This window comes from Bos indicus x Bos taurus, chromosome 22, assembly GCF_003369695.1.
Source record: "Bos indicus x Bos taurus breed Angus x Brahman F1 hybrid chromosome 22, Bos_hybrid_MaternalHap_v2.0, whole genome shotgun sequence".
NCBI classification, from domain to species: Eukaryota; Metazoa; Chordata; class Mammalia; order Artiodactyla; family Bovidae; genus Bos; species Bos indicus x Bos taurus.
In genome coordinates, this window is record NC_040097.1 from 1,964,236 (window position 1) to 1,984,361 (window position 20,126).

Consider the following 20,126-nt stretch of genomic DNA (forward strand, 5'->3'; position numbering starts at 1 on the left):
CCCTGTCCGCTGGGGACTGACCGCAGAGCCAGAGCAGGGGCTCCCCAAAGTGTGGAGCAATGGCCCCACCCCCACCCAACGCTCATGCTCAGAGTAGAGCACACAAAGCTGACCAGGCAAGCAGACCGCCCGCCCAGGGGCTGAAGCTCCTGGACAGGCCCAGGGGAGGGGACACCCACTGCCATCTTTCCGCTCTGTTGGCTCCGGGAACAGATCAGCTATGACAGTGGAGAGCTTATCGATTTAAAGTGACAACTGCCTGGCAGACACTTGGCAGGGGGTGTTTCCCCGTGACTGTGGGGACAAGGGGACAGCCTGATCACATCTCTGCCAACCAGCCCTGCCTCCTCACAGGGCCAGCTAGCTGGGCAGAGGAGGGGTTTACCCGCAATCAGAGCCCCTTAGTCCACAAGGGCTCCCCCCTAGGCTGGCAGGTGAGACAGAGTGTCCTGATACCCACAACAGCGCATGGTCACTTCCCAGACACCCTGCTCTCTCCTGCCCCATCTGGGCTGTGGCTGTTCCAGCCCCCAGCAGTCCTTTAATCCGACTCCTTGCCTGCTGGGTGGTCTGACCTGAAGGACCCCCAAGGCTAGGGACCAGCGTCTGGCCCACGTGGTCAGGGGAGGGACTGCCCAAGGTCACAAGAGGGTCAGGGGCAGGGCTGAATGCGGGGCCAGCGCCTCCAGCCCAGCCCTGGAGCGTCCATCTGGTTCCCAACGAATTCCTGAGATGCCTCAACCTCCCCGCCCGCAGGCTCCGGACCCTGGATCCGCGGCCGGGTTTCTCCGCGGAGAGGCGGCGCAGAGAGGAGGGGGGGTGGGGAAGGGAGGCCGTGGAGGGAGCCACATCTCCCCCCTACCCCGCGACCCTGCGGGTCTGGGGTCACGTTTCCCAGCCCAGGCGAGACCCCCAGCGGTGCAGACGCGGGGACGAACGCCCTGAGCCCCCTCCCCAGATCGCGCCTTCCGCGGGGGTTTCGGAGGAGCCATCCGCAGAGCCGGGAGGCTCCGCCGCCTATGGCCCCCCGGGAGCGACACCGCAGAGCCCGGTTCCGAAAGCCCGGCGCCCCCGCCTCATCCCCGCCAGGCCGGCGGCCAGCCCGGGCCCGCTGCGGCCCCACGCCTGCGGCCTCGGTCCTCCCCCCGGGCCCGGCTCCGCACTGCCGCCCCCGGCCCCCGCCCGACTCCCGGGCGCCGCTCGCGCGTTGCTGCAGACTCGGCCCCCGCGGACCCCCGGCCCCCGGCCCCCGGCCCCGCCCGCCGCCGCGCGCGCCCCCCGCCGGCCCGCCTCCTACCTCGCGGGGCCGCCCGCAGCCTCCGAGCGCGCGCCGCCGCGCCGTCCCTGCCGTCCCCGCAGTCCCCGCGGCCGCAGGAGCGCGGGCGGGAGCGCGGAGCCCCAGCCCGAGCGCCGCCGGCCGGCCGGCCTCCGCGCCGTGACCTTGGCGTGCGCGGCCTCAGTTTCCCCGGCAGCGGTTGGGGGGCGGGGGCCGGGTGCCGCCCCGGCCGCCGACGTCACCCGAGCCCGGCCAGTCGAGGCCGCTAGAGTCGGCGGGGCCGGGCCGGGAGCGGGTCTCGCACAGCCCAGGCGCGGCGGGGCGGGGGTGCGGGGGCGCCGGGTGGCCCCGGCCTTTCACTCCGACTCGCCGAGACCCCCCAGATAAGCACCCCGGAGTCGCAGCCGCAGGCCCCTCCCACGGAGGACCGCGGTCCCCGCCGGCCATGCCCAACCCTCTCCCCGCAGCCGCCCAGTTCTCGGGTGAGAAGACCGAGGCCCAGAGGGTCAGCCACGGGCGCAGGGTCGCGCAGAGTGCTGGGGGCGGGGGGTGCTCTGTACCCGGCCGGCAGGTTTGGGGACGAGGGTACGGGCCTACTGGCGGCGCCCCCTACCCCACAGCAAACATGGCCTGGGCACCCACGACTGCTGGGGGCGGGCCTCGGGGGGCGGCCCGGCCTCGGAGACGGACAGGCCGTGGGGACGGAGTGGCGCAGGCGGACTGCAAGGAGCAGGGCGCTCCAGGAGGGCTGTACCCCGGGAACAAGCAGCCCAGAGGGCGCGCTGCCTGGTGTGTAGGGCGGTTCTGAGCGCTCTGACCCCAAGTTCAGGAGGGCTTCCTTTGGTGGGCAGCGGGCAGCCCCGGACCACGTGGGAGCCCGGGCAGCCGGTCGCGCGCCCTGGTGGCCGGAATCGGCGAGACAGGAGGCCGGGCCGGGCTGCTGTGGTCCAGAGGGCAGAAGGCCCGTGAGTGGTTGAGTCAGGAGACAGGCGGCTCGGCTGCCCTGCCACCCCGGGCTGTGTGACCTTGGGCAAGGCACCTCCCTCTCTGGGCTTCTGGGGCAAGGTGGGGGGAGCCTGACTGTGCCCCCTGACAGCTTGTGGCTCTGGATACCGGGGCCAGGTGGGGAGTAGGCCGTGGATGCTGGAAGGAATAGGCAGATCAGAGGTGAGAGGTGGACACTTTGTTCATTTACTTAAGCTGGAAACTATGATCCGGGTTTCACAGCCAAGGGCGGCGCAGAGAAGGTAAGTGTACTGGCCACACTCACACAGCCCGCCAAGTGCAGGGCCTCAGCTAGGTGGGGTGCGGGACCACCTCAGTCTCTTGTCTTGCGCACAGATAAGCACCTGAGCTCTTCCAGGAGTACACAAGGCCCTGGTGATGGCAGAGATGCGCCAGGAACGGCCCAGCTCCTGGGGGGTCCTCCTCACCCCTGATGATCTCCCTGGGGAATGGGCTTCAGGGCATCGCATGAGCCCCCACCCCAAACCCCATGTCTTTGCTGGAAGTTTTGTTTTTAAAAGCTATTTGTATACTTTCAGCAACTTTTTTAAAAAAAAAGAGATCTTGAAGAAAAGATTCTTGTCGTTTTAATCATTAAAAATGCTTTCACAGAGAAGCTATCTCCTTTTGTTGTCAATGCCAGGAATGAGTTACCTGGCTGGCGGGGAGTCGGGGAGGGGCCTGGGAAGAACTAGGGTCTTAGAATCTGTTCAGCGACCACCTTTCTAAGCCTCCTTTGAATGCATCTGCAAAACAGACCCGATGATAAAACCCCTCAGCCTGCCCGCCTTCAAAGGCTGGTCTGAGGATCAACTGTGATAATGTGTCAGAGGTTGTGTAAGATGTGCTGTGTAAATATTTGTATTCCCAGGAGCCATGGCAGAAAATCCGGATCAATCTAGCTATATAAAAATGAGAACTTCTACATGGAATAACACATACCGCAAAGCAAAAAAGGACAAAGGGTTCACTGAAAAAGGATATCTGCAGAACGGATGACAGAAGTTCATTGAGGAGAATGAAATGAAAGTTAATTTCCCTAATACATAAAGAGCTCTTTCAAAGAGATGGGAAAAAGATGACTAACCAATTAGAAAAAAGAGGGCAGAGGATACAAACAAGCAGTTCATGGAAAGACATTCAATTTCACTTGTAATTAAATGCACATTAAAAAAATACAAACTGAAATACAACATGTTTGTCATCGTGTGTTTCTACCAGGCTGGCAAAAAAAAGAAAAAGAACAAGTTTGATGATGCTTTTGCTGTGGCAGGTGGGAGGAGATGAGTGCACCCCGGCACTGGCGGCTGAGGTGCAAGATGGCGCAAGCTTTTTTGCAGGGTGGCCTGGAAAGGCATCCAGCAGGCTGGCATAAAGACACAAGGGCAGTTGCACACAGCACGCTGTCAGAGTGAGCAAACAGAGAGGAGAAACACCTCTGGTGTCCAGCCCTGGCGGACAGGGAGCCGGCATGACGGCACCCACAGGCTGACTTCCCAGGAAGAGCTCCAGGACGCATTTCTGCTGAGAAGTGCAAGGGACAGAAGGCTGCATGCTGCAGTCCCTCTAGTGTACACTGTGAAAGGTTAGACACATATGTGTACTGACGTTTCCTACTTCTCCTTCCTGAAAGGATACCCACACACCCAAACAACCTGTTATTGATGGCAGCCTTTTGGGAGGATGTGTGGAATGGGAGAGGGAGGAGCTTTTCCTTTTCATTTTATATCTTTATCCTGAGGGCTTCCCTGATGGCTCACTGGTAAAAAATCTGCCTGCCAAGGCAGGAGATGCAGGTTTGATCCCTGGGTCAGGAAGATCCTCTGGAGAAGGAAATGGCAACCCACTCTAGTATTCATGCCTGGAAAATCCCATGGACAGAGGAGGCTGCTGGGCTACAGCTGATGGGGTCGCAAAGAGTTGGACATGACTGAGAAACTAAACGATAGCAACAACTGAGGGTTAGTTGACTTTTAAAAAGTCACCAGGGATTATCTGCACATAGGTGCAGGCGCATGGGCTAATTAAATCTTCTTTACATGCCTTTAAAAAATTAAGCAACTGCCTTTAAAGTGAATACAAATCATTGGAATCTTATTACCTACAAGTGCACCAATGAAAGACCCTGATGCTGGGAAAGGTTGAAGGTAGGAGGGAAAGGGGACGACAGAGGGTGACATGGTTGGATGGCCTCACCGATGCGATGGCTGCGAGTCTGAGCAAGCTCCAGGAGTTGGTGATGGGCAGGGATGGACAGGGTGCTGCAGTCCATGGGGTCGCAAAGAGTCGGACACGACTGAGCGACTGAACTGAACTGACTGCACCAGTGAAGGGTTGCTCGACAGACGACTGTCACGATACATCCTGGCGGCAGAAACCTGCGCATCAGTCAAAGCAGATGCCCTTCTGTACGTGACTGACAAGGAACAGTCTCCAAGTGTCAGACTTTTCTGTAAGTGGAAAAAGCAAGGAGCACTACAGGGTGTGACGTGTGGCTGTTTCTCATAAGAAGGGGGTACAGAGTGCATGCTGCCGTGTGGACATGTTATCTCTGGCCAAGATGCTCCAGACACTGGTACACCGGTGTCCTGGGAAAGAGCGTGGGGCATTGGGGGCTGAGCGGGAAAGAAACTGGTTTTTCACTGAAATGTTCCTTTTAAATATCTTTTGTGCTCTCTGCTCGTGTGTGCTGCGTTAGTGGTGACTTTAGTCGTGTCCGACTCTGTGCAACCCTATGGACCATAGCCCGCCAGGCTCCTCTGTCCACAGGATTCTCCAGGCAAGGATACTGGAGTGGGTTGCTTCCCTCTCCTCCAGGGGATCTTTCTGACCCAGGGATCGAGCCTGAGTCTCTTACATCCACCTGCATTGGCAGGCGGGTTCTTTACCACTGGCTCTACCTGGGAAGCCCCTCTGCATGGGCTGCTGCTGCTGCTAAGTTGCTTCAGTCGTGTCTGACTCTGTGCGACTCCATAGACGGCAGCCCACCAGGCTCCCCCGTCCCTGGGATTCTCCAGGCAAGAACACTGGAGTGGGTTGCCATTTCCTTCTTCTGCATGGACTACATGCAACTAAAACAGAATGTTCTAAGAATAATCATTTCTGAGACTGCACAGGGAGTCGAGAGTCTTGCTCTGACCCAGGCTGGGGCTGACTCCCTGGGGACAATCGTCGTCCTCTGAGCCTTGAGGCCCCCTTCATGGAGCAGACAGGAAGCCCAGGGCAAGGCAAGTGCCCAGGCTCCTTGCAGCTCTGATGTCACGTCAGCCCGAGAACCTTCTGGCTGGAAGAGCCAGCCTGACGTGGAATGCTGCCTGGAGGTGGGGCCCCTGGCCGTGGGCTGTGGGAGCGGGGGCTGGGGGTCCGCCGCCTCGGCCCGCAGCCCCTCCAGGTTGGCCGCCGTGCCCTTCCCTGCTCCTTCTCCCACCTGCGGTGCCCTGCCGGAAACTCCGGGTTCACATTTCCTCTCCAGATCAGCCCTGGCGACAGGCCCACGGGTCGGGGTTGGAGATCTGTTCCTAGGGGCATGGACAGAGGACCAGGCACCCGGCCCGTGTGTAGGGTGGAGATGGCGGGGGGCAGGGGGAGGTTGGTGGAGCAATGCTTCCTGCGGGGAGACTGAGCCACTCACCCAATAATCTGTGACCCTGTCACCCACCGAACCATGATGACGCTCTTCGGCTGGACAGTCACGGTTCCGCACTTTCTGGCCTCTATTCATCCTTCTAGCCCTCCCCAAGCCAAATTGGCCAAAATCCCTAATGAATGCTTTTTGCCTGTTAGCTGAAGTCAGAACCCAGCCTTTAGATCCAGCTGCAAAAATGTCACCTCCTCTAAACATCTTGGCTCACACACAGAGCAATTCAAGAACCGTTGGCTATTAACAATACAAATGACCACTGCCACGCTGTCTGCTAAGCATCAGTTAGCGAGTCTGTTTGCTGCCACAGTTCCCGACGGCTCGGATGGCGGTGGGATCTCTGTGTTGCCAGCGTCGACTGGCACAGGGCCTGCGACAGAGCCGTGCCCAGTCAGTGGCTAAGCGCTGGGGACAGTGAGGCGGGTTCGGTGGGGGATGGCTGGAGCTGGGAGGGGCCCTTGATGGCTGCTCTGCTGGGCAGAGGGTGTGCCCCGGAGGACGGGGACCCGGGCGCAGGGCCAGGTGGCGGGCACAGCCTCACACATGGTGCCCACGCTGAGTCAGGCGGGCTCTGAGCTGGACCCTCTGCCCACTGTGCCTACTGCTTGTGTTCTGAGAGGCGTGATGCTCTGTCCATCTTACAAGGGAGGCTGGGGTCTGAATGACTTCCGAAGTGGCTCTTACTTGCTCCTCGCGGCCTCTGTGTGGGCTTGTAGGCTCTCCCAGTTGCACGGCTTTGGACACATCCCTTTCCCTCTACGGGCCTCTACTTTCCTGTCTGAGAAATGGCTCTCTATTAAGGGCTTCTCAAACTTCAGAACCAGTGGAGGGACTTCCCTGGTGGTCCAGTGGCTAAGAGTCCACACGCTACAGCTAGAGATTCCATGTGCGGCAGTGCAGATCGAGGGTCCCCGTCCTGCAACCAAGACCTGGCATGACCAAATAGGTAAATATCTTTCCAAAAAAAAAGAACAGGCGGACACCTAAGAAGGCAGTTTGCAAGGTTCGTCAGAGCACACTTGGAGGAACACCGCACCCAGAGCTGCTGCTGCTGCTGCTGAGTCGCTTCAGTCATGTCTGACTCTGTGCGACCCCATAGACAGCAGCCCAGCAGGCTCCCCCGTCCCTGGGATTCTCCAGGCAAAAACACTGGAGTGGGTTGCCATTTCCTTCTCCAACGCATGAAAGTGAAAAGTGAAAGTGAAGTCACTCAGTCGTGTCCGACTCTTAGCTACCCCACGGACTGCAGCCCACCAGGCTCCTCCATCCATGGGATTTTCCAGGCAAGAGTCCTGGAGTGGGTTGCCATTGCCTTCTCCAATACATGAAAGTGAAAAGTGAAAGTGAAGACATTCAGTTGTGTCCAACCCTTAGCGACCCCATGGACCGCAGCCAGAGCTCCATGATGACAATTCAGCGTGTAAATTCACCACAGGGGCCCTTTGGCCACGAGTCCAAAAACACAGCAGGAAAAGCAGCCGCGGAACCCAGACAGCAGAGCTCAGCGTTCAGAGTCACCCCAGTGGTCTGCATACACTTTTGTTAAATGGGGGAAGGTCCTCATCTTCACGAAGGTAACATTTAGGGGGCTTCCCTGACAGTGGTTGAGAATCCGCCTTCCAAAGCAGGGGACACCGGTTCGATCCCTGGCTGGGGAACTAAGATCCCGCGTGCCACGGAGTGACTTAGAACGTCTGTGCACCCTGGTGAGAGATCCCTCATGACGATACAACGGTCCTGCGTGCTGCAATTAAGACCCGATGCAGCCAAATGAATTTTTACAAATAACATTTAAAACAGTATCGTATTATGGCCAAAGGGTTCTTAAAAAATTTTTCTCCCCACTGCTACTCTCTATGGTCAACGGGTTTTTGACAAGACAATTCATAGGACAGAACAGTTTCTGCATTAGAGAGCACTGAGACAGCCGGTGATCCACCCGGAGGAAGTGCTGCGTGTGGTCCCTCGCTTCCCATTATACACGAACATTACCTCAAAATGATCAAACATCTGAATGTGAGCGTTACAGTTATAAACTCCTAGAAGAAAACAGGGGCGGAAATCTTTCTGACCTTGAATTAGGCAATGATTCTCAGACGTGACCTCAAAGATGTAAGATGTAAAACAAAAACATGATAATTTGGACTTCTCCAAGATTTTTGCGCTTCACTTCAAAAGGCACGACCAATATAAAACAGATAACCAACAAGGACCTACTATAAAGCACAGGAAACGATACTCAATACCTTGTAATGACCTACAATGGAAAAGAATCTGAAAAAGTATATATATATATATGAGTCACTGTGCTGTACATCTGAAACTCACACAACAAAAGACAAGCCACAGACTGGAGGAAAATATCTGCAAACCATTAAAACCAGACAGAGACTTGTATTTAGAGTATAAAAACGTACGGTAATGTCCCCAGCAGTATATTCACAATACTCGAAAAGTGGAAGCAACCCAAATGTTCCTCCGCTGTGGTCAGCAGATAAACTACATGCGGTCTGTCTCTACAAGAGCATGGCTAAGAAGGGGTGACGTCCTGACCCCTGCCACAGCAAGGCTGAAACCTGGACAGGCTAAGCGGAAGATGGCTAAGAAGGGGTGATGTCCTGACCCCTGCTACAGCAAGGCTGGAACCTGGACAGGCTAAGCGGAAGAAGCCAGTCACAAAAGGCCATTTACTGTGTGACGCCATCATATGAAACGCTCAGAAAGGTTAATTTATAGACAGAAGGCTTAGTGATTTTGGGGGACCGGAGCGGGACAAGACAGTGATGGAAAAAAGACACGAGGTTTCTTTTCAAGACGATTTGAAATTATTTAAAATGAAATTGTGCCTACAGTTACACAGCTCTGTAAATATACTAATAATCATTACATTGTACACTTCACACGAGTGAATTTTATGGTGCATAAATTAAACCTTGGCAAAGCTTAAAAAAAAAAAATCCCACGATGACAAAATACAATGCAAGATCAGAGATAGATCAGAGATGCAAGATCGGAGATTGGAAAAAAAGCCTTGCCATCACTTGGATGACTGGTGAAACACGACTGTGAATTGTATTTTTACAAATCTTTTTGGCGGCACTGCGTGCAGTATGTGGGATCTTAGCTACCCAACCAGGGATAGAACACACCGCCCTGCAGTGCAGTCCTAACCACTGAACCACCAGGGAAGTCCCTTTAAAGTGTATTTTAGATCCTAAAACTGTGTCTCATGAATTTGGCTACTGGATCGCAGTTACATAAGAGAATGTCGTTGCTCTTAGGAAACACGAGCTGAAGCCTTATTTAGGAGTAAAGGTCATTGGGCTGCAAGTTGATGACCTCTCAAATAGTTCTGAGAGAAAAAAGTCTTTGCGAAAGAGTGAAATTTGGTGAAATGTTACTTATGATGAAGCTGGGTGAAAGGTGCATGGAAGATTTTTTGTTTTTTTCAATTCTTGCAAGTGTCTTCAGGACTGAAATTGTTTCAAAATAACTCAATGAATCTACACGTAAAAATATTGAGTGGGACTTGAATACCACTGAGAATAAAGCCATGGCCCCCAGAGGAGAAAAGGCACAGACAATGCTGTGAACACGCCTCCCACGGCGGTGTCCGTCTCCTTGCACTCCTGGGGAATCCCCAGAGAGAAGACACAGCCCGAGCCCAGGGGCTGTCAGGGGCATCTGCCCACCCAGTGATATGTGCTTACTGAGAACCTTCTGTGCGCCAGGGGGGGCGGGGGTCTGTAGCAGGGGAAGGGTGTGAATCTTCTCTGTCCCCCACGCCGTCTCTGTCCCCACACAGCAAAGAGGCTCCTGAACGCCGGGGCCCGGGGCCTGGACGGAGCAGCAGACGGGCCGGGCCCCCTCCGAGCAGCAGACTGGGTGGCTTGGGGACCTGCAGGCTGCCTGTGTGCCGGGAGGCAGGGATGGGGGCCAGGACATGAAGGGGGCACCTCGCTCTCCTCCCATCACAAATCCCAAACATGCTGCCGCGTGGAGACCCCATCAGGTGGCCCCCCACCCCTGCTCCCGGGGCGCTGCCCAGGGAGGCCCGTTCCTGGAGGCTCCATCACTTCTCAGGCAGCGGGCGGGGCTGAGCTATTTCAGGAGGTCTTGCACCCCATATACACACCCAGCACCACCGGTGGGCCAAACACTGCGCTTCACACGCTAACACCTTTCAAACTAAAACAGATGCTGCACTGTGAGTAAAACTCACAGACTTCACGCTCCTCTAAGGCGGGTTCTCGAGGCTAGATGTGGGCTTTCAGCCACGGACGCTCACCCTCCTGTGCAGAAGTGGGGCGTATGTGGGCACTGGGGTGATGAAAAGGCACGCTCCCTGTGCTAGAAAAGCTGGGAGGTGCACATGGAGTCCCCCCTGGCTCCCACCCCTCCCCCCTTGCCCCCTCCCTGGCTGCACCTGCTCCTGCGGGGAGGACAGGGCTGGGGGGCGAAGGGGCCCTAGGGCTTGCCCCTCAGCAGTCTCCAGGGGCCATGTTCCCACTCTGGGACTGGGTGCTTCCGGCCCTTCTGCCCCCAACAGATCAGGAGCTTCTTGAGGTGACAGGGATGGCGCTGAGTCCCGAGCGGCCAGCATGGGGCCAGGGTGACCTCGAAGGTGGGGGCTGGGCCAAGGGGACTTCCTAGCCATGAGGCCACTGGGCGCTCGGAACAGGGCTAGCTAGGGGGCTGACTTCTTTAACAATTTCATTTTCACTAGCTGAGACTTGAGTAGCCACCCATGGCCAGCAGCCACTGTGCTGGGCAGTGTGACTTCTAGAGGTTTACGGGAAACACGGAACGGACCCAACGCAGGAGGTGAGCAGGTCAGCTGGGAACCCCTCATCCCCAGCTGGGACGGGGGGTCCCCCGTCCAGTGTGGCCCAGGGATTCACCCCACTGTGGGCACCGAGCTCCCCGCAGGGCGGGCACCGAACCAGGGGCTCTGCAAGCCACAGCAACGTAAGGGGTGTTCCGGGAGAGTTTTACCAGCTAGTTTCTGACTCTATAAACAATGGCTTTAGAACTTGAAGCCGTGACCCCTACCCTTGTAAGCAAGAAACCGGCAAAATCCTAAGGACGCATACTCTGCGACTGCAAGGCATGGCCACAAATCGCCTACATCAGCACACCTGGGCTCCACCTCCGCCCTCTTGGAAGCCAAATACTCCAGCTGCCCACCGGAGGCCACCGACGGGTGGGCAGCAAGGTGCCCCAGCCTAACAACCACAGCCGAGTGCGTGGGGCCACCTGGGACTTTCCAGGGAGCCCAGGGGCCCCAGCGGGCCGGCCTGGGCACGGTCGTCCATGCCACTGGGGCTACAGCCTTTGCGGTGGCCTGTCACACAGCAGTCATGAAACGAAACACGAATCAGCACACTGATCCCTAGGGCGGCTGCCCCGGGCTGTCAGAGCTTGGGGCCCAGCATGGGCCACGGGACGCAGAACCCAGCCCTCAAGCATTCTCTGGAGGGGTGGGGGCCCCACCAGCAGGGTCCGGGGCCCCAGGGAACTGATCTGCCCTTTAAAAAGAGCAGAGGCCTGAGCGGGTGGGAGGGAGGCAGCCTTCGGGAGAGCCCGCGGCCTGCACGGAGCTGGGCTCTGACCTGGCTGGACCCACCCCACTGCAGCCCAGACTCTCCCTGTTGTGCTTCCAGTTCAGGGTTACAAAGCCCACACTGTGGGTGGGCGTCTTTTTCCCCTCTTACAGGGGAGCAGGCAGACTCGGGGCAACCGAGGATGAGACGGTTGGATGGCATCACCAGTTCGACGGACGTGAACTTGGGCAGACTCCAGGAGACAGTGATGGGCACGGAGGCCTGCCATGCTTTAGTCCACGGGGTCCAAAAGGCGGGCACGACTGAGCGGCTGAGCGGCGACGACAGACCCAGGAGCAAAGACGCATGTCCGAGTCGCCCGGCCTGACTGCCGTCCTCCGGATCCAGCTTCTGCAGGCCCTCACCCTGCGGGCAGTGACACCCTGCAGACGCTCCCCGCCTGGCTCGAGGGGCAGGTGGCAGGAGATGGCCACACCATGGGGGGTGCTGACCCAGCGCCCACCGCAGTGAGGACGGCGGCAGGTGGACCCCCAGAAGAGGGCCAGGGCGGTCAGCAAAGGCTCAGCCTCCAGAGACACCGCTGGGCCTCCTCCCATGACGCCCATGGCCGCTTGATCACCCAGATGACAGAGTGTGGGGGCGCCCGCTGGCAGCCACTTGCCACCTGAGAGGGGGCACCAGGGACCTTGGCCTGACCGCTCAGGGCGTGGGCAGAGCCTGCATGCTGCGGGTGCTGGGCCGGCAGGAAGGGAAGCTGTGAGGGGAGGGGACGCCCCACCGCCCAGCGGGAAAGAGACACCCAGGGAAGATCCCATTTCCCAGATAAGGCAACCGAGGCCCAGAGAAGTGCAGGGACTCGCCCAAGGCCTCACATCTTGGCCCGCGGAGAGCGGGGCCACGGGGTCTCAGCTGCTCTCCCCCTGAGCTCAGCAGGCGCAGGAAGGAGTCGTCGCGGCCGCTATTCACTGGCAGCTACAGGTGCCAGGCCTTCAAGCCCTTTTCTCTTGTCCTCTGTGGGAGGCCATCTTAGGCCCACTCTGCAGATAGTAAAACTGAGTCCTGAGGCTTGACGAGGTCACACAGCAAGGCAGCGGCATTGAGGACTGGCACTCAGGCTGCCAGACCTCTCCAGGGGCTGACCGCTGTGCCCACACCACCTCGGTTTCCCCTCTGTGCAAGGAGGCTGTGCGTGGGTTGACCTCTGACTTGCTGTGATGTCACCAGGGAGGCGGGCCTCTCGCCTGGCAAGTCTCAGGGCTGAAAAGGGAAGTGGAGAGCTGCTGTTTCCCCATCTGGCCCGCTCCCCTCCCTGGCCCTGTGCCAGGCAGGTGGTCACCTCCCTTCGACCACTTCCTCCGGAAATTCCCCGGAACTGCCCTTGTGCCCGCAGTGGGAGCATGAATGCAACCTCATGCCTCACATCCTCCTGCTAAGACGCCCGGAGCAGAAAGCAGGAGGGACAGCTACTCACACAGGGCTGCGTGGTTTCCCAAGGGCCAGCCAGGCTGCCAGCGTCTGGACCCCACCACAGCTGCGACCCCCAGGGCCGCCCTCCTCTCCGCCTGTGTGGCCCCGCCTCCTGCCTGCCCCCTGCACCCTGTCCTCCATACAAGGTCCCCAGGCGTCCTCTTCCACCCGAGGTCTCATTACCATGAGGCAGTGTGCCAGATGGTTAAGGGCCTGGGCTTTGGGGTCACGGTGATTCGAGGGCCCTTTGTTCATGGTGTGAACTTGGGCAGGTGGCTGTGAATCCCCGGGCCTTGGTTTTCTCACCTGCAGAATGGGGATCTTAACGGGGCCGACAGGAAGGGGTGACGCAGGTCAAGTTGCCGAGCACAGCGCCTGGGGCGTCTTATCAGATCACAGCGGGGATGCTGGGAGACTGCGCCTGCCCAGCCCAGCTGGGGGCCCCCCGTTTTCTCTGGGATCCCGTCCTCCACTCTTAAGTCCATCTGGTGTCCGTGGACTCCATCCCTAACTTGAGTACTCCGCCCTTTCGCCAAAGCGACTGGCCCAGGCATGAGCCTGTGACCCCAGGCTCCTCTGCGACTTGTTGGAACCATTTCTGCGGGGATCATTAACAGACTACTGGAAACCTGGAACCCGGGGCCCCACGAGCAGAGACTGCCTGAGGGTGAAGCTGTGAAAGAAGGGAGAAAGACACCCGTGTCTCTGACACACGCTTTGAGCTCCTGAATCAAACTGTACCTGAAGCCCCGTCTGTTTTAGAAAGTGAAGGCAAGAAAGCTGCCCTTCTGCTCAAGCCAGCCTGGGTTTTTCGTTTGCTTTCATCACTTGCAACCAAAAGAACACTGGTTACTCCAACCTCCCCGCTCACAGGCAGCACAGCCCTGGGGGCTCTGGCCCCCCGCCTGCCTTTTTGGCCCCGATGCGGCCCTCATCCCGTCCAGACCCCACGCCACCCAACACTGACTGCGGCTCCCCGGACACACCGACAGATCCCGCCCGCCGTCTGGCCTTCTCCACCCGCTTCGCTCTACACGCACTCCGGACCAGGCTCAGACGCTGCTCTGGAACCCTCTCCCTGGAACCCTCTCCTAAATACTCCCCTTTCTGCAGAACAAAGCTTCTTCCCGGGTGCCTCAGATGGTGAAGAATCCCCCTGCAGTGCGGGAGACCTGGGTTCGACCCCTGGTCAGGGAACTAGCAGCCACGCGCAGCAACCAACAGCTCACCGGCTACAGCTGGGGCAGCGCTGGCCTGTCAGCCGCTCAGTCGTGTCCGACTCTGCGACCCCATGGACTGCGGCCCGCCAGGCTCCTCTGTCCATGGAATTCTCCAGGCAAGAACACTGGAGTGGGTAGCCATTCCACCTCTCCAGAGGATCTTCCCGACCCAGGGATCGAACCTGGGGTCTCCCACATTTCAGGTAGATTCTTTACCATCTGAGCTACAGGGAAGATCTCGCAATTAAAGGTCCCGCGTGCCACAAGGAAGATGGAAGACCCTGTGTGCCACAGCTGGGATCTGTCACGGCCAAAGGACTACTAAAAATTAAGAAATAACAATATTATAATCACACTGAGAACAGCCGTTTTACTCCACGTAACCACTGACATTCATGGAGCCACTGCAGCGTCACGACACGTGGACACGCCCACGTACAGTGTGATTTAACCCTCACCTTGGGAAATGCGATCCACAGTTTGCAGAGGAGGAAACTGAGGCTCAGAGAGGCACAGGGGGCTGCCCAGGGAGTCACAGCCACCCACATGGGGGCTGGGCACCGACCCACCACCTCCCTGCCCCTACCCTGGCTTATCTCTGCCAAGTGAACACGCTTTAGGGGCAGCTTGGAACAACAGACCGGTTCCAAATAGGAAAAGGAGTACATCAAGGCTGTACGTTGTCACCCTGCTTATTTAACTTATATGCAGAGTACATCATAAGAAACGCTGGGCTGGAAGAAGCACAAGCTGGAATCAAGATTGCTGGGAGAAATATCAATAACCTCAGATATGCAGATGACACCACCCTTATGGCAGAAAGTGAAGAGGAACTAAAAAGCCTCTTGATGAAAGTGAAAGAGGAGAATGAAAAAGTTGGTTTAAAGGTCAACATTCAGAAAACTAAGATCATGGCATCTGGTCCCATCACTTCATGGGAAATAGATGGGGAAACAGTGGAAACAGTGTCAGACTTTATTTTTGGGAGCTCCAAAATCACTGCAGATGGTGATTGCAGCCATGAAATTAAAAGACGCTTACTCCTTGGAAGGAAAGTTATGACCAACCTAGATAGCATACTCAAAAGCAGAGACATTACTTTGCCAACAAAGGTCCGTCTAGTCAAGGCTATGGTTTTTCCAGTGGTCATGTATGGATGTGAGAGTTGGACTGTGAAGAAGGCTGAGCACCGAAGAATTGATGCTTTTGAACTGCGGTGTTGGAGAAGACTCTTGAGAGTCCCTTGGACTGCAAGGAGATCCAACCAGTCCATCCTAAAGGAGATCAGTCCTGGGTGTTCATTGGAAGGACTGATGCTAAAGCTGAAATTCCAATACTTTGGCCACCTCATGCGAAGAGTTAACTCATTGGAAAAGACTCTGATGCTGAGAGGGATTGGGGGCAGGAGGAGAAGGGGACGACGGAGGATGAGATGGCTGGATGGCATCACTGACTCCGCGGATGTGAGTTTGAGTGAACTCCAGGAGTTGGTGATGGACTGGGAGGCCTGGCGTGCTGCGATTCATGGGGGTCGCAAAGAGCTGGACACGACTGAGCGACTGAACTGAACTGAGAAGGGCTTTAACAATTCGCTTCTGAAGGACTTCCCTGGTAGAACAGTGGATAAGAATCCGCCTGCCAACGCAGGGGACACTGGTCTGACCCCTGTTCCAGGAAGATTCCAGATGTTGCGGAGCAGCTAAGCCCATGAGCCACTGCGACTGAGCCTGCGCTCCGGAGCCCGCGAGCCACACCCACTGAAGCCGGAGCGCCCAGAACCCACGCTCCGCAAGAAGAGAAACCTCGGCACTGAGAAGCCCGCACCCATGCTCCGCAACAAGAGAAACCGCGGCACTGAGAAGCCCGCACCCGCAGCCAAGAGTAGCCCTCGCCGGCTGCAGGTAGAGAAACCAGCGCAAAGCAACAACGACTCAGCCTGGCCAAAAAAAAATCACTTTTAAGATTCAGAGCCAAGCTGGTGTCCTGGCTGCTCGGAGCAGGTGGCCGTCCATAGCCACTGCGGCGTGCGGGCCTCTGGGTTCATGAGTCGCCGCCGTGCCCGGCTCTGACGCAGCCGTTTCACAGGCCCTGGGTTTCACGTTGACTGTTTGCTGCTGGTGTGATGGGAGGCCTGGTGGTCAGCCTGCTGCCGGGAAGCTGTTTCAACACACAAGTGTTTTGAACCTGGTGACTTCCCCATGCGCCGCGGCCGGGGACAGCCCGCAGCCTCTTGCCGGTAGAGCAGAGGCTGCTGATCCTGGCTGACGGGCAAGGTGCACCTTCTGCCTTTGTGGGGAAAGACGGCTGACTTGGAAAAGCCTTGTTCCGATCCAGCAGCCGCTCCTCCTCTGCAAAGAGGGGACAGGGAACCTCCAGGACCGTGGTGTGGCCGGGACGGGGTAACAGAAAGTTATGGGCGCGCAGTAGGTGCTCACTCGGTGCTCTTCTTCTCCCTGTCCTCACGGCCTGGAAGCCGGGCCACCTTTCACCCACTCGTAGGCCCTGGCATCCCGTCCTTCTCACCCTCAGGGAGCTGTCCTGACCTCTGGGCCCTGAGCAGGTGCCCCAGGAGCCGGGCACAGCCCGCTCGCCCTGCTGCGTGCAGGTCCTGAGCTGGCCTGAGCCCCAGGATGAGCCACAGGGCTCCTGCTCTCTCGCGTCTCACTCCCCAGTCCGACTCCAGGCCCTCAAAGTTTAGCTCAGCTGCCGCCTCCTCCAGGAAGCCTTGGGGGAAGCTGTCTGGATATAAACTCTACCGCTGCTCCCTGGGGCTCCCACAGGCCTTGGAGCTCACCCCTGGTCGACTCTGACTGCCGGTGTCCTAACTTCCTCTTTCCTGGCCCCTCTGCCCCAGGGCACTCTCAACAACGTGCCAGAAGCAGCGTGAGGCCACCACCGCCTGGCCCTGCAGCTGGCCCATCACGGGGTCGGACAGCACTCCCCACACATGCCAGGCACCCACGTGGAGAAGGCCAACACAAAGCCAGCAGAGAGGAAAGCAAAGAGAGAGAGGAAAAGTCCAAATCCCATCCATAAACTGAACTCCTGGGTCCAGCCATTCCTGAAGCCATTATCCCAGACTTTTCAGTTCCATGAGTTGGAGAAGCCTCTTTTGAGATAAGCCTGTTTGACCCCAATTTTTCTGTCACCTGCAACGAGAGTGCCTCTACCGGGAAGCCTGGTGAGCTGACCCGAGACACCCATGGGCACATGCCCGAGAAAGCCACAGAGAGGGGCTCACACGGACGTCTGGGCCCTCAGCCTGCTTCTGCTGCCTGGCCACAGCCCAGCGCCCGGCGCAGCCCTCTGGGTGCAGCCCAGGCACTCTGCTCTGCTGGCCTTGGTGTCTCACTGCTGTGCTAGAGGCGGGCGATGTTACACTGCTTTCTGGGTGCTGCTATGCTCATTCATTGAAGGGGGCTGATGACCACTCCTCCACAGACTCTTGGTGAAGGTCAGAGGGCGCCTCAGGGTGGCCTGGCCCACACTCACGGGACTCAGGGAGTGAAGGCAGCCGTGTGGACCCTCCTTCCTGCCTGCACCTGGCCGACGGTCTGCAGATACGCTGCCCAGTGGACCTGGGTCCCAGCCTGGGGGCCACCTGGAGCTCCAGACACAGCGTGCCCACGCCTGGCCGGTCTTCCTGCTGTGACTGTGGCCTTGTTTCTGAGCAGGGGTCTGAAGGCCCACATGCTCCAGCTCTCTGATGCTGGGGTTCTACGTAGCCCTGGCTCTTTCCAAACAGAAGGGGTTCCAAACACAATGAGGCTGGCAGGTATCCAGGGGACAGTGTCGGGTGGGGGCCTGGCAGCTCCATGGTCTCTGTGTCCCGCCCAGGCCACGCTCCAGGGGAAACTGAAGTGAAGTGAAAGTTGCTCAGTTGTGTCTGACTCTTTGCCACCCCATGGACTATACAGTCCATGGAATTCTCCAGGCCAGAATATTGGAGTGGGTAGCCTTGTCCCCTTCTCCAGGGGATCTTCCTAATCCAGGGATCAAACCCAGGTCTCCCACATTGCTGGAGTATTCTTTACCAGCTGAGCCACCAGGGAAGCCCAAGAATACTGGAGGGGGTAGCCTATCCCTTTACAGCAGATCTTCCCGACCCAGGAATCGAACGGGGTCTCCTGCATTGCAGGCGGATTCTTTGCCAACTGAGCTATCGGGGAAGCCCTTAGGGGAAAGTGTCACTTGCAAATGAGTGTCCAGGCCCCCGGGAAAAACTCCCCAAGGGTTCGGACTCTTCAGGGTGTGCACGGAAGGTACCCCCACCGACCTGAACTTTTCTGGTGACTGCGAAGCAGAGAAAGCGGAGTGGACCAGGCCCGCGTGGGCGGGGTGCAGAGCCAGGGCTGACAGACCCAGGCGTCTACACAGCGGTGACCCGCTGCCTCAGAGGGTCAGCAGGAAGGAGGGCTGAGCCTGAGGCCCTGTTTTAGCAGAACTGGGCTGAGGAGGTCACGTGACAGAGGGGACTCGGTCTGGGGACTTTGGGAACTTTCAGGAGAGGGAACGGCGGGACGTCCCGCATGGCTCCCCACAGCCTGCGCCGCGCAGCTCAGGGCCCCGGGCCCCCACGGGCCTGCTCCGCTGTGGCCCTCTGCCTGCCGCCTGCTCTTCCAATCGCCCTCAGTCTACCTACTTCGTGATGCTTCAGCTCCACTCGTCCCTGAGCTCTGACACCCGTGAGGTCGTGAATCGGGCCTGCCGGTGGCTTTGTGTCAAATGGGCCCCATGCATCTCTGAAACTAAGCCACATGAGCCTCAGTGGCCGCCCCCCTCCCCTGCCATTCACCCCCTCCTGTGCCTTTTAATCCGGTTTGTTCGACCCTTTCTGACGCCCAGAGACGACACAGTGCTTGGCTCACAGTAGGCGCTCAATAAGTGTTTGTGGAATGCTTGGGTTTAGGGACGCGCAAGGTGCTGAGAGAGTGTGGAGCTGCGGGGGCCTCAGCTCACGACTCTGGGGCCTGCGGGGCAGGCGAGGATGGGCGGTTCGGAAGGGGAAGCAGCTTGTCCGAGGCTTCCCGAGAGCTAACCACAGCGCCTGCCCAGGGTCCTCCCCAAGAGCCAACCATAGTGCCCAGCCAGGCCCTGCTGTCCCGGCCCGGATCACCCCCTCCTGCCTGCCCTCGGGACGTTGATCTTCTGCCAGCCGGGGTCCATCTGCCTGGCCAGGCCCCCCCACTGTACCTTGGCACCCGGCAAAGGCAGGTCGTGCCTGACAAGCTGCGGCTGGAGCCCTGGGCCCTGAGCAGCCTGACCACCAGGATCCTGCCGCAGCCCCTGGCCCAGGGGGTCAGTGGGCAGCCCTGTGGCTGCGTCAGGGGGAGCCTTTGTCCGCCCTGGCTCAGAGGGCAGCCCTGGATGGAGCTCACCCCTCAGCCGTGCGTCCCCCACCCCAGTGTGGGCTCCAGGGGGCCTGTGGGGTGGAGACCCCCTTCTTAGGACTGGAGTCCAACCGCCTGCAAAGGAAGAAGCGGACCCAGTGATGGGGTCATCACGGGAGCACTGACCCCTGCCCCCTGCAGACGGCGGTGCCACGCACTGGGGGCTGGGGTTCGCTCTGGGTCCAAACCCCAGGTCCACCTCACACACCGGCCTGGGATGCTGCACACACATTCTCAGGTCACCAGGGGGGACGGCTGCACGGGGCGGGGAATCTCCCTGAAGGCAGGTGGCCAGTCCCACCTCACCCGGGGATTTCCTGAGGGACCGCACCCGTGCCTCGCCGAGTTGCTGTTCCGCGCGCACAGAGCGGCCCCCCCAACTGGGACTGTCCCCAGTCCCTCCAGCCTCACGGCTCCACGCTGGACCAGTTCAGAAAGCAGCCACGGTTGTCGGTGGGGCGGGCGGGGCTTCCCCGGGGCAGAGCCCACTCAGGACAAACTGGACCCCAGTGGACTTATGGGTGGACAGGAAACCCAGGTCCCGGAGCCTGGGGACGTCCTCTG

The 20,126-nt window shown here is 58.5% G+C and overlaps 1 protein-coding gene and 1 long non-coding RNA gene across 7 annotated transcripts in view; one reads left to right on the top strand and one right to left on the bottom strand.

Moving 5' to 3' along the window:
* The window catches only part of IQSEC1 (IQ motif and Sec7 domain 1), a 142,734-nt gene that overhangs the window by 72,166 nt on the left and 50,442 nt on the right, over positions 1-20,126 (bottom strand). The window lies entirely within an intron of this gene.
* Positions 1,437-3,474, top strand: LOC113880984. The gene is made up of 2 exons (XR_003507899.1): positions 1,437-2,523; positions 3,153-3,474. It is a non-coding gene; the product is annotated as an uncharacterized LOC113880984 (long non-coding RNA).